General features: G+C 35.6%; 2 protein-coding genes across 8 annotated transcripts in view; one reads left to right on the top strand and one right to left on the bottom strand.

The window, feature by feature from the left end:
• Positions 1–31, bottom strand: part of LOC113109215 (neuromedin-S) — a 5,758-nt gene extending 5,727 nt beyond the window's left edge. Inside the window, exon 1 of one of the 2 annotated variants that reach the window (XM_026272880.1) lies at positions 1–31. This exon is cut by the window's left edge and continues 330 nt beyond it. The gene's annotated coding sequence lies outside the window, so the exon portion shown is untranslated. The other variant, XM_026272879.1, reaches the window with a different exon arrangement.
• LOC113109177 (NACHT, LRR and PYD domains-containing protein 3-like) overlaps positions 1–15,552 on the top strand; it is a 1,077,877-nt gene that overhangs the window by 400,289 nt on the left and 662,036 nt on the right. The gene's annotated exons all lie outside the window — the stretch shown is intronic.

The following is a 15,552-nucleotide window of genomic DNA, read 5'->3' as shown; positions in this document are numbered from 1 at the left end:
TTTCTCACTGTATTTTACCTTGACTTTTGGCTTTTATGCTTTTTTATTTTTTTATCATCTGTTATGATCACTTTGAAATATTTTTTTTGTGAAGCTCTTTAAATGATCATTGTGCATGAATTGTGTTTTATAAACAAGCTTGCCTCGGTAACAGAAAACATTCTCACAACTTTTTACTAACTTTGATTTTTTTGTCTGTGTTTTTAAGTTATTTAAATGTGAATGCAAAACATTCTTAAAGTAATGTTTATGGAATAGTCTTAGAACTTTATTGCTATTGATAATGAGCACACTCGCACCCTAAAGAGAGCAGCCCGAAAAATGGAGCGCAGCTGGAGGAAAACAAAACTAGAGGTATTTCGTATTGCTTGGCGGGAAAGTAACATATCCTACAGAAAAGCATTAAAAACTGCTAGATCTGATTACTTTTCTTCTCTTTTAGAAGAAAACAAACATAACCCCAGGTATTTATTCAATACAGTGGCTAAATTAACGAAAAATAAAGCCTCAACAAGTGTTGACATTTCCCAACACCACAGCAGTAATGACTTTATGAACTACTTTACTTCTAAAATCGATACTATTAGAGATAAAATTGCAACCATTCAGCCGTCAGCTACAGTATCACATCAGACAGTGCACTATAGACCCCCTGAGGAACAGTTCCACTCATTCTCTACTATAGGAGAGGAAGAATTGTATAAACTTGTTAAATCATCTAAACCTACAACATGTATGTTAGACCCTATACCATCTAAGCTCTTAAAAGAGGTGCTTCCAGAAGTTATAGGTCCTCTTTTGACTATTATTAATTCCTCAATGTCATTAGGATATGTCCCCAAAACCTTCAAACTGGCTGTTATTAAGCCTCTCATAAAAAAGCCACAACTTGACCCCAAAGAACTAGTTAATTATAGACCAATCTCGAATCTCCCTTTTCTGTCCAAGATACTAGAAAAGGTGGTATCCTCACAATTATATTCCTTCTTAGAGAAAAATCTTATATGTGAGGATTTCCAGTCAGGATTTAGACCGTATCATAGTACTGAGACTGCTCTCCTTAGAGTTACAAATGATCTGCTCTCATCATCTGATCGTGGGTGTATCTCTCTATTAGTTTTATTGGATCTTAGTGCTGCGTTTGACACAATTGACCACAGCATTCTTTTGCATAGACTTGAACACTTTGTTGGCATCAGTGGAAGTGCACTAGCATGGTTTAAATCGTACTTATATGACCGCCATCAGTTCGTAGCAGTGAATGAAGATGTATCATATCGATCACAAGTGCAGTATGGAGTACCTCAAGGCTCAGTACTAGGGCCGCTACTCTTCACACTTTATATGTTACCCTTGGGAGATATCATCAGGAAACATGGTGTTAGCTTTCACTGTTATGCTGATGATACTCAGCTCTATAATTCTTCGCGGCCCAGCGAAACACACCAATTTGAAAAACTAATGGAATGCATAGTCGATATAAAAAACTGGATGACGAGTAATTTCTTACTGCTAAATTCAGAAAAAACAGAAGTGTTAATTATAGGACCTAAAAACTCTGCTTGTAATAACCTAGAACACTGTCATCGCTGCACTGGCTCCCTATCAAACATCCTATAGATTTTTAAATATTGCTTATTACTTATAAAGCCCTGAACGGTTTAGCACCTCAGTATTTGAATGAGCTCCTTTTGCATTATACTCCTCTACGTCCGCTACGTTCTCAAAACTCAGGCAATTTGATAATACCTAGAATATCAAAATCAACTGCGGGCGGCAGATCCTTTTCCTATTTGGCTCCTAAACTCTGGAATAACCTACCTAACATTGTTTGGGAGGCAGACACACTCTTGCAGTTTAAATCTAGATTAAAGACCCATCTCTTTAACCTGGCATACACATAACATACTAATATGCTTTTAATATCCAAATCCGTTAAAGGTTTTTTAGGCTGCATTAATAAGGTAAACCGGAACCGGAAACACTTCACATAACGTGTACCTTCTACATCATTAGAAGAATGGCATCTACGCTAATATTTGTCTGTTTCTCTCTTGTTCCGAGGTCACCGTGGCCACCAGATCCAGTCTGTGTCCAGATCAGAGGGTCACTGCAGTCACCCGGATCCAGTACGTATCCAGACCAGATGGTGGATCAGCACCTAGAAAGGACCTCTACTGCCCTGAAAGACAGCGGAGACCAGGACAACTAGAGCCTCAGATACAGATCCCCTGTAAAGACCTTGTCTCAGAGGAACACCAGGACAAGACCACAGGAAACAGATGATTCTTCTTCACAATCTGACTTTGCTGCAGCCTGGTTTCGTCTGGTCAGAGGAGAACTGGCCCCCCAACTGAGCCTGGTTTCTCCCAAGGTTTTTTCTCCTTATTTGTACTTAATGAAAATTCTTATAAATGTTTTTGTAATTAATATTTTGTAAATTAAATTATAATCATGAAAAGAAACATGTTTATGTTCTTTATATCTATATAGAAAGTTTTTTTTTCAACTTTCAAATAATATTATAATCACAATAAGAACACTTGTGACATTTTTTTATTGTTCTTAGAATATTAAAAATAAATGTTCAAACAAGGTTATATTTTACTTGATAATAAAGTTTTTAGAATGTTGTAAGAAATGTTTTTGTAACCTTTAAATTACATTATAATAATGAAATATTAATATATATGGATATTGCAACATCTTAGAAAAGTTTTGAAACAATGTTCCTGCAAAGTTTTCATAACTTTCAACATAATAGTTTTTTCCTTGGCTAAATTTTTTTTTTCTGGGTTATATGAACGTTATGTGAACATTCCATATCATCATTCTGGAAACATTCTGGAAATGTTACTTTTGAGTCTTCTGTAACAGAACAGATCTAGTAACATTTAAAAAACACTGATGAGCACCTAAATTAAATCTTTCAGAAACAAAATGTTCTATAAACAAATAAATAATGTTTTTGTGCTAACTCTGAACAAATGTTCTATTAACATTGCTGGAAGAACGTTTGTTAACACTGAAATATTTCCTTTGAGTTGGGAATCTACAGGTTTATACAGCGATTCCACAGACTGTAGATAAGATGTAAATGGACTCTAACAAGTAATGAACTGTAATTATTAACAACTTCAGATGCACTGCCAGTCAAACCTCTTTAAACCTCTAAAAATGCAGTCCATTTACCATTTACCATTTAAACAGTAAGATCTTTAATGTTTTTTTTTTTTATCAAAAATCAAAATCATGATATTATTCTGATTTCTGAAGATCATGTGACACTGAAGACTGGAGGAATGATGCTGAAAATACAGCGGAGCATCACAGAAATAAATTACACTTTAACACAGATTCACACAGAAAACAGCTGTTTTAAATAAAATAAAAAATGTTACTGTTTTTGATGTACTTTGGGAAACTGTCCACTTTACTCAGAAACTGAGGGAACATGACGCTTCTTTGTTTTTTATTCTGTTTACTCGTCTGCTAAATTGTAGGGAGTTCAGTGTTTAAATTTAAACGTCGATCATTCATCATGTCCTACATTTGACTTGATAAAGTGAATGGGAAGAGAAAGATATTAAGAAGGCATAGAGGAAATTACTGAGACTATATATAACCAGAACAGCCTCGCTGGACACCAGAGAGGAGAAACAACACATGCACCTGTTCCACACTCAATCAACCACTGCACTGATGGCCATCACTAAATCACTCCAATAACAATCAGGAATAATGTGTGGATTCGTCACGCTGCTGGAACCGGTTCATCTGTGACCGGTGACACACAGGTTCCTCTGCTGACCGTGTCTGTCTCTGAGCCATCGATAAAAGACTTACACAGTGGATTATCACCAGACCCATGCGACATTCACCTTTTCCATCGACTCAGAGCTTCACTCAGTTCATTTAACACTAGCCTCCTGTGCACCGGAGAGCTTCAGCTTACCGTCACAGAGCAGAGGATTGTGGGTAGATTCATAATTGGGTTATTGTATTTTATCATCGTTCAGAAGAAAGCATTCATTCGTGTGTCTGCTTTCAGAGATTTATAGAGTTAATAACTTGCACATTAAAGACATGCTGAAATGAGTTAAAGGGATCGATGGTGTGGACAATAACTAGAATGTGTTCTTTTAGGTTTTTTTCTTTATTTGCAGATAAAAACATATTGTTGTGATATATTAACGCATATGAACACAGTTACATCTCAGTCAATACAGGCAATACAGACTAGAGCTGAGAAAACATCCCAAATACACTGTGATGTTTTTATTACATTGCAATTTATCTAATTGCATCTGTAGATTTAAATTCTTATCCATATCTTTAAAGAGCATTTTCTTTTACAAATACTGAACTTTATGGTTTTACTCCAAAGGTTTCCTCATATATAAAAATAAATAAATAAATAAATAAAAATAAATGAAATAAAAGGATGAAAATGTGTTGTTAACAGCGTTTCTGATTAGAAAACCTTAACACTAATATGGCAACAATATTAAACCAGAATTATGAACCTGCCTTTAATGAATGTTCAGATTTATGTGCTGGAAATGTATGCAAATTAGACAATGCATATTTAAATAATGATAAAATAATACATATTTAATATATGTACATATGTGCCTCATTTGCATATTTAAACAAAACTTGTAATACCAAAAATGCTGGCAATTCTTAATGTAATCAGTCAAGTGGGAAAGTATGGTGATATTAGTTTAAAAAAACCATTATGGTGTGTACACTGTAAAAAAAAAAAAAAGTATATATATTTAAATATATACAAATTCTACAGTAGAAATCTGCTAATTGGTTAACTCTAAGCAGTGCTGGGAATTGTAAATTACAAATTGTAATCTTTTACTGATTACAAATCACATAAATTTAGTAACATAATCTGTTGAATTAAATATATTAGGAAATGAATCCAGACGTAATCAGTTACTTCCCAGCACAGCATTTTAAGATAATAAACTACAAATGATTTAACATTACATGCAAGTAATTTTACTCTAAACTAATGTCAGATTCAGGGTTAATGAAAATTAGTGAAAACTATGAATTACACTCTTCCAAATGGTCCAAAAGTGTGTTTTCGCAGTGATGCCACAGAAAAAAAAATTTTGCTTCTCCAAAGAACCTTTCAATGATCAGTTCTTCAAATAACCTTAAAGAACCTATTTCCACTGTAAGACCCTTGTGCAATGGATGTTAAAAGTTCACCCATCAAAGCCAATAAAGAAGCTTTTTTGAAAATAAATATTAAGAGTGCACAATATAAATTATATCAAAAAGCAGTAAAAGGACATTCCCCATATTTTCCATGAATCTAAAATTTATATTAAGTCCATTGAGACATACAATGGACAACAGAACAAAACAAGCGAAAATAAACACACGTTTTCATAGAGTATCTTCATCTCGTGCGTGACTCTGCTGTGAGCATCTGAAGGGCTTTTAAGAGACGACCTCTTCTCATTCTCCTGAAATGAATAAACACATCGTGCAGCCATAACCACAAAACAACTTCATGGCAAGATGTCACGTTCTCCCCGCTGGCCAATTAAAGTGCAGGCGGATTGACTCGCTCAATGGAACAACGGTGGAATCCTGCAGGGCTCTGTCCTGGGACCAGTTAGATTCTCCTTATGCCATCTTATTGATTGACAATAAAAGTTGTAGTGGAGTCGTATTATCATCAGAGGAGCTGACGTGCTCCGTGCCACAGATGGCTAGAGAAAGACGAGGGACCAGAGAAGTTCATAAGTGCTTTTACAGAAAGAGTAATTGTTATTCTCCACAGCTATGATGCAGTTTGTAATGACGGACCAGCAATCAGATGCCGGACCACCAAGAGCTCGCCAGACTTCTCATTTAAAACGTAAATCCAAAACAGAGGAATTAATTTACTGGAAGCCAATTTGTGCAAGGAAAAGTTTCCAGCATTGTTACTCTGAGGCTTGTTGTTAGTTTCTAAGCTGAGGAGGAGAAATGAGTAAGAGCGATCAAACAAGAGGTGTGAGCGTGTAAACGTGTGAAAGTATCCGGTCTGGATGGGTTTAACGATGTCAGACTGTTCGGCTGGATGACAGGTGATGACAAACCAACATAACGAGCCGATCAGACGTCAGACAGACGCATCTATGAGAAGAGACATATTTAGCATCCCCTAAAGAGATGACTGGAGAGTGACGGACAGTTTCAGAGTTTGATAACACCTGATGCATCAGATCAATTCCTGAGACATCTACTGCATCGTCAGTAATGCCATTTATTCTGCATTTCACCGAAATACACTTAAAACGTGCAAGTAACAGTCAGATTATACTAAAACTAGTCAGACACATTGAATATAATACTATATTTTATATTAAATATTTAAATATATTACTCAACCAAGAATTTAAATGAAAACAGACAATATTATATAATAATATAAAAAAGTACAAAAACTATATATTTTACAGTTATATTTAAATATATGGTTAAATATAAATATTTTTTCACGCTTTGTTGTTTTGCAATGTTGAGTCAGTTATTTTATTTATTTATTTATTGGCGTTGATCAACAGTTATTGTTTTATTAAAAATAACTCTTGTAAATCAGGTAACTCATTGTTTTTAACTTTCAGAAAAACATTAAAAGTTGGTTGTGAAAAACTGAATTGACTCGTTAGGTTCTGTTAATGCATTTACTCAAATGATTCGCGATCCGGCTACGAACTCCCGAACTGACTCAAATGATTCGCGATCCCGCTACGAACTCCCAAACTGAGTCAAATGATTCATGCTCCATACTCCGAACTCCCCAAATGACTCAAATGAATCACGATCTGAACTCCCGAACTGACTCAAATGATTCACAATCCGAAGTTCCCATCCAAATCAAATGACACCGCCAGCGCTACTATTGGCTTAGTTGTCTAATTTCATAACATTTACTGATTTTAAGGTACGAAAAGTATGTTGTTAACAAATAAAATATCAATATTTCCATTCCGAACTGCTTTCCACGTTGAAACATCCACGAACATAACCAGTTGAGATCACTCTCTCACTATTTGATTGCTCTAGTCTTTATCCACTCATCATCATCATCCACCAATCAGAACACACGAGAACTCTTTGACCACAGCTGCTTTTGGAGAAAAACTGAAATGGCACTCTTTGTGTGATATTGATTAACTACATAAAATGATATAAATATACCGGTATACATTTTCTAACTCCCATATCTTGAATTTTGTGATCATTCAGTGCATTCATAAATGCATTTGAATACACCGAATAATGCAGTGAAAGAACGAACTCAAAATGCACACGCGCACTAGTATGATTTCATCATGTAACTTTACATTAGCCTAGATGCGTGCACTTTTTAGGCACGATTTGTTTAGTTTTTTAATATACTTGATACTGTTAAAAGGCACATCATTAAAACAAAAGAGTTCACATATCACACCTAAACACGGTTGGGAAAGATAATTAGAACTAGCTACTAATTAGTTAAAAATGCCTATCCATATACAGCTATGATGACTCAAATGATTTGTGAACCCCAAACTGATTCAAATGATTCGCGAAGCCGCTTTGAACTCCCGAACTGATTCAAATGATTTGTGATCCCGCTACCCAGGGATTTATCTATGTGGGTGTCAACTGGGCATGGGCTCAGAGTGGGCACTTTGAACAGAGCCGGATTATCCACTAGGGGGTCACCACATGACACAAGCTTTAAAAATAACTTTCGTAAATTGTTTTATTATTAACTTGAAATTCTTGAAAGACCATACATAACTCGTTTATGAACACTAACTAAACAACATTAATAATAAATTATAAATAAAGATTACAAGACCACTATCAGACCCCCCCCCCTCAGTCCACCAATCTGTCAGAGTTGAGTTGGTCCACAACAAGTATGTGCAAATGTGTTTTTTTTTAATATATATATATATATATATATATATATATATATATATATATATATATACATATATTACCATACAGACAAACACACACACACACACACACACATATTGGCGACAATGACACTGAAGCGATTGACTGCACTCCCTGTTTACCATTGCAGCCGCGAGAGGGCGCTCTATGCTTCTCTTTTGAGGTATAGTGCCCACCACACTGACTTAATACGGCCCTGACTTTGATGGGCCGAGTGTGGGCCCCAGCTTGGATACAATTATGGGCCCCAGTTAGGCTGCCCATTATTGTTTATTTGTGGGTCCCAGATGGGCCACATTTGGGCTATATTAGGATATATTTATAGTTATATATATATATATATATATATATATATATATATATATATATATATATATATATATATATATATATTTTTTTTTTTTTTTTTTTGCAGATTATTTATTTTTATGCAGTTATGGGTAGCTACATAATCCTAACAATTAAATTGATTTAATTGTATGTATTTCATGTTTTATATAATTTAGGGTTATATCATAATGTAACAATACGAGATTATTTATTTTATGAATAATCCTATTTTATTTATAAGTATCTCAAAGTTTTTTATTTTTATTTATTTATTTTTTTTTTTATAATCTAGAAGCACTTTTGTTATGCGGTCATTGAGTCATGCGATGATTGGCGTGGCTGTCTTCCCGCCTCTTCTCATTCCAAAAAAAAAAAAAAAACGGTTGCTCTCGTCTCCACTTCAACACGGTCAGCGTCAACTAGGGGGTCACCACATGACACAAGCTTTAAAAATAATTTTCGTAAATTGTTTTATTATTAACTTGAAATTCTTGAAATACCATACATAACTCGTTTATGAACACTAACTTAACAACAATAATAATAGATTATAGATAAATAAAGATTACATGACCACTATCAGTCCCCGCCCCCCCTTCCGTCCCCAATCTGTCAGAGTTGAGTTGGTCCACAACAAATATGTGCAAATGTGTCATTTTTTTAAACGGCTACAGAAAATGAATCATAATGGACAGACGTCATTTGAGAGGTTTTGCAAAAAGAAAGTTAAAGAAAGACAATGACGCTAGACGTTTAGCTACAATTCAAAATGTTCCAGGGATCGAAAGTTTTTTTTAAACGAGTGAAGAATGAGCTCAGGACGACAATGACACTGAAGCGATTGACTGCACTCCCTGTTTACCATTGCAGCCGCGAGAGGGCGCTCTATGCTTCTCTTTTGAGGTATAGTGCCCACCACACTGACTTAATACGGCCCTGACTTTGATGGGCTGAGTGTGAGGCCGGTGACACACTGGATGCGTGGCGTGAGCGCCGCGTGTCTGAAGCGTCCCAGAAGCGTGGCGGATTCTGTGTCCCCAGCCGGCATTTCAACGTTGATTCAACGTTGAAACAACGTCAGGTACCATGGTTGAATCAACGTTGAAAAACCTTTCGATTTTGCAAATTGGATCAACGTTGAAATCACGACGTGGATTCACCGTTGAAATCGCGACGCTGTTTCACCGTCTTACCTGCATTACGGGTGAATTAGGGTCGTGCTGCAGCCCTGGGATGAAAGCTGAATGAGGTGTTGATTTTGAAAAGTTAATCAGCGTTGATAACACGACGTTGTTTCCCCGTCGTACCTTGCACCGTGTGTAAATACACCTAGATCCTAGTTGGCATTTAGATCAACACGGTACATGCAAGGCTAAAAATCTAATGACTGGCAGCAATGGCTTTACAAACAACTTCAATAAACTACCGCATGCTCAAAATTGTCAAACAGCAGTTAAATTTTGGAAACATACTGAATAAAACAGATGAAAATAATCCCACACTTTATTATGCAGAGTATGCATGGAGGTAATGCTAAAAACATGTAGTAGAACAATCCAAATACAATAATATTTAAAGGTTTTTGTGAAAGAATTCGGCACAAAAATGCATATTTTTTTCAGCACTTACAAGACAATCCCTTGTACCTTTATGACTGAAAACAGTGGATCTTTTATTTTGGTGGAAACCTACAGTTTCTGTCAAAAACATGTTTTAGTAATGTGTCTCATTACAAGAGTTGTGTACATTTGTGCAGTGAAAATGTGTTGAACAGTTCGAGAAGGGAACCTTCCACCAGTTGATTTCTAATGGGAACCCCCCCGGACTGTGTCTTCTTTACTGTGGGGAATGCAGAATGAGATTTCTACCGCAGGGCACTCTAAAATGTTAGAACCAGCAGCCTTAGTGTATACAGTGTGGTTGTGCTTCGGGTGATCCTTGAAAGTGTCCCAGCGCTAGGTCCATTCTGACGCCGTCCCCTCCACTCTCTCCCACTTGTGCACTTTCTGTACCGTCCTGTATAAACATTTACATTTAATCATTAAACAGACAAATTTATCCAAAGCGACTTACAAATGAGAAGAACAGAAGCAGTCAGGTGTACAAGCGAACAACAACAGTATACAAGTGCCATGACAAGTCTCAGTTAGTCTAGTACAGAACGCATAGCCAGGTTTTTTTTTTTTTTTTTTTTTATATGAAAGACAAGAAAAGAAGGAAAAGTGCTAGCATTAGTTGGTTAAGTTCTGGTGAAAAAGATGGGTCTTAAGATGTTTCTTGAAAATGAGTAAAGACTCAGCAGTTCGGATTGAGATTGGGAGGTCATTCCACCAGCTGGACACAGTCCAGGAAAAGGTCCGAGAGGGTGATTGTGAACTTCTTTGGGATGGCACCACAAGGAATCGTTCACTTGCAGAGGGCAAACTTCTGGAGGGCACATAAGATTTAACCAGTTTGTTTAGGTATGTCCACAATTTTTCACAATAACTTTGAGTGAAATATATTTAACTGAAAACTGAATGCAAAATAAATCACACAATATTTTCACTTTACAGTTCAGTAACAGTGAGGTTGGAAACAAAGTGGACAACACTATTCATTAAACACTTATTTAATGTATTCAGATGAAAATTTACAATATTAACAAATTATTCACAAGCAGTGTTTTCAGAACCCCCAGTTACACTGTTTTAATCAAAACACTTGAAATACAGTGTAGTAAAACAAATAAAATCTAATTCAGTAAATTTTTATTAAACTAAGCACAATCAAAACCTATCACAAAAGGTCAAAGCATCTCTAGCAGAAGTGACAGTGCAATGTAGCAGATGAACAATTTCTTACCAATGTTTCAAGAACAAGCTGGATCCTCGATGACTCTACAAGGGGAAAGAAGAAATGGTTTACTGAAAAGTTCTTAAAAAGCAGGATTTCATATTATACCATTTCTTTAAACCACTGGTTCTCAAACTTTTTATACCAAGTACCACTTCAGAAAATATTTGTTATTAAATATTAAGTTGCACCATAATGACCAACATTACATTTCAGCAGTGTAGTAGGCCAAACTATTCAGCTACAGGTCTACAGTTAAAAAATGAGGCAGTTTTATTCTAATAAGAATATTTATTGTTGTCAGACACTTTACCATGTTTGAACATTAACACTACAACTGTGCTTACATACACAGGTAAATAAAAATAAAAAGTTTAAATTAAAATGTAATTTTAAATGTAATTATGTAACAAAAGTTACAAAACTGTACTGTACTTTAACTGTAACATACTTAAATGTGCAAAAAAAAAAAAACTTACTCAAAGATTAAGTTAAAATGTATTAACATTAATTAGTTTAATTTAGTTATTCACCTGCATAACAACTAGAGGGGGCCTGACACTTTGAGAACCATGGCTTTAAACAATCCTTTTTTTTATTTATTCATTTTCATTAATTCATTAAAATTATATTATTTAAATACCGACATTTGCACTTATATGTTTCAGAAAACACTTTGAAACTATTATAAGCATACAAACATATATAACACACCTAATGCATGGGATTCATATCAGGAAAATATGGGAAAATCTCTAAACCATCTCTAAATCTCTCTTACCAGTAACACATTAGGTGAGCACCTAACTTGATCAGCTGTGATAAAGCAATGCAAAAATAGACACACGGCTATTTATTCATCTGCAGGTTACATGTCCTTTAAACTACCCATTTGTAAACTCTGGTAATACTTTACTATTTTCAAAAGATAATAAAGATAACGTTAGCGATTTTCTTACCTCATTTTGCCAGTATGTTTTCAGGACCTCGCAGAACACCTGACCCTTCTTGTGTTCACAGTTTTTGTTCTCCATTGACATGTCACGACTCAAATTCGCTCAAAATAAAAAAAAAATGTACAGGCAAATATGAAATAATTCGGGACCGACCGAGCAGTCAGTTATAACGAGCAGCAGCTCACAGTTAGCCGCCTCACTCACAGAAAGACGACAATAACGGTCTTATTTTTAAATGTAGAAAGGCGCGAACCGATTCATTGTCCAGTTTCCTGAATGACAGCCAGATTAACCAATCATGATAGAAGTAATAAAATACAACTACCAATGGGAGTTGTTTCAGTGTGATAAAGCAGCGAAATGTATAGTTTTATTGTTGTTAATGATGATAATATTTAACATATACCTTTAGATTTTAGAATAGGTATCATGACTAAAATATTTTAAAATGCTATTAAAATAATTAATTAATTTAAATAATTTAATATAAATAATTTAAAAGCTTGTTAACCTTTAACTACCATTTAGCATTAAACATTTTTAACGTTGTTTCATTAAAACAACTGACCTTATTTCAGCCATATTTCAATGTTGAAAGTTGGTCATGTGCTGGAAGTTTTTCAACAGTTCATCTTTAAACGTTGAATCAACGTTGTTTCAACGTTGAAACCACAACTGACCTTATTTCAACCATATTTCAACATTGAAAGTTGGTCATGTGCTGGATGTTTTTCAACCATTCAGCTTTAAACGTTGAATCAACGTTGTTTCAATGTTGAAACCACAACTGACCTTATTTCAACCATATTTCAACATTGAAAGTTGGTCATGTGCTGGATGTTTTTCAACCATTCAGCTTTAAACGTTGAATCAACGTTGTTTCAACGTTGAAACCACAACTGACCTTATTTCAACCATATTTCAACGTTGAAGGTCGGTCATGTGCCGGCTGGGTCTTTACACACCAGAAGCGTGCCTGACGCGGCGCTGGCGCGCTGCTGCTGTAGAGGGAGACCGTTGACAGACCAGGCTCATGTCTTCATTACAACAATATATACTTTTTTCTACACACCTACACCTACGCCTACTGATAAAGGACGAAATAGATTATGTTTGATAGGTGCAATATTTGAAAATCGATAATTATTATTATTATTTTTTATTACATTTATATCTGAATTTATGTCAACCTATGGACTTTCAAATATCAAAATATCAGGAAATCATATGTATTTGTGTACAAAATGACATTTAAACACATTTTCCTATTATATTTAGCCTGGAAAAGCTTCCAACACGCGCGCGTGTCGCGGTAAAAATAGGCGTCGGTTCTATTTCTAGCAAGCAAGCGTTTGCCGCGCGGCTCGAGCCGCGCCTGAGACGCGCGTCTCATGCAGGCGGTCTGTAAGCTCTAACCTGTTAACATGGGAGCCGAATTAAAAACCGACACGCCACGCGGCTGAGACGCTTGCGCCACGCATCCAGTGTGTCACCGGCCTGAGCCCCAGCTTGGATACAGGCTGCCCACACTGTTAAAAATCGCTGTAAAAAAACGGCCAAATCTCAACAGTAACATACTGTTTTTCATTAAAACGGTGCATTCTGGGTAATATTCATCATTTTCGAGAACGTAGCCTGCTGTTATATATCGTTCAAAGTCGACACTCAGCGGCTGTGTTTCAAATCACACCCTACACCCTCATTCGCTATTCCCTACATGAGTTTACTGATAGTCCACCTGACAGAGAGAATGAAAACTAATGAGTAAATTCAGACAGTGATGAACAGCTGCTGTTATCGAGCAGAATTACTGAAAAAAAAGAAACAAGACAAACACAGGAACTACAACTGACTTCAGCAACAGCTTTAGATGAAATCAATTGAAGATTTAAACAATCAACAAACAGCTTTACCAATGTCACTCATAACTAACTACATAACCAGACTGACAGAGATCAGAGATCAAAAGATCTTATTGAGAATTACAGAGATTCAGATGATGATGTTTTACTGTTTCGTTTGACATCGAAAAAGTTGTAAATTAACAGTACTTTACTGGCACCCCTGCTGCCAGTAAATTACTGTTATTTCACAGAACAATTTTTTACAGTGTATTGTTTATTTGTGGGTACCAGATGGGCCACATTTGGGCTATATTAGGATATATTTATAGTTATATACTTTTTTTTTTTTTTTTTTTTGCAGATTATTTATTTTTATGCAGTTATGGGTAGCTACATAATCCTAACATAATTTCACGTTTTATATCATTTAGGGTTATATCATAATGTAACAATACAAGATTATTTATTTTATGAATAATCTTATTTTATTTTATTTATAAGTATCTCAAAGGGTTTTTCTTATACTCAGTGCTGGCCCGAGCCTCTTGGGGGCCCTAAGCAGAATTTGAATTGGGGCCCCCCCTCCCACCACCAGAAATCATGCAAAAGGAAATTAAGCAGTTTTACTATGATAAAACCATGGTTTATTTTTTGTAAGGGTTGTGATTTGCAAATTTTTTGTTGAAGAAATTATAAAGGCTATAGCAAAAATGTAACAGCAGCAATCACAAGGCATTTGGCTCCCTGTGCAGGCATCTGTAATAACATGTACATAAATAGTTTATTTTGTATGTGCCTACAATATGTATTTTAACAGTGTTATTATTAACCAATCATTATTGCATCATTATTTTTTTTTTATATAATGCATTAATTTATATGAAGTCAATTTAAAGGCTATTGATGGCTTAGGTCTGTTTTTATAGCAACAACAACAACAACAAAAATAATAATACACTATATTAATACTTCTCTGTAAATTATTATTTGAAGTAACAAAACCATGGTTAATTTGCAGTTGCCATGGCTACAAGAACGTGTTTTCGTAAGGGAACCTGAAAAAAAACTAAAAAAACTTTCACAGGAATGTGCCTGAAAGTGATAAACGGGCCTCGTTTTTACCTAAATTATTCATAATTTATTTTAATATATATTAAAAATGTATAAAGTGTATAAAGACATTCAATAAGAAATAAAGGAATTTGAATGGACTGAAGCATGTTTAAAGGCGCAAAAACAAATCATAAACATGCGGCTTAAATTATTACAGTATAAATGGTTGACAAGGGTTTATATAACATCTGAAAAACTCTTCCACCGTGTCTCCGGGCCGTGTCTCCGGGCCGTTTCTCCGGGCCGTGTCTCCGGGCCGTGTCTCCGAGCTGTGTCTCCGGGCCGTGTCTCCGGTGTCACGGTAGGAAATCCAGTGTTTCCTCCGTGTCATGTTTTGTTATTGTTTTTGTACTTACGTTGTCTCCATGTGCTCGTTTAGTTGATTGTCATCACCTGGGTGTTGATTGTCTCGCTCCAGCTGATCGTCATCATACCTCTGCTACTTATACTCACCTCGCTCTCTCTCTGTTGTCAGATCCTCTCTTATGTCTCCATGCACTAGC

Source organism: Carassius auratus, chromosome 9 (genome assembly GCF_003368295.1).
Source record: "Carassius auratus strain Wakin chromosome 9, ASM336829v1, whole genome shotgun sequence".
NCBI classification, from domain to species: domain Eukaryota; kingdom Metazoa; phylum Chordata; class Actinopteri; order Cypriniformes; family Cyprinidae; genus Carassius; species Carassius auratus.
The sequence above is the reverse complement of the archived record's forward strand: the minus strand, read 5'-3'. Positions and strand labels throughout refer to the sequence as shown.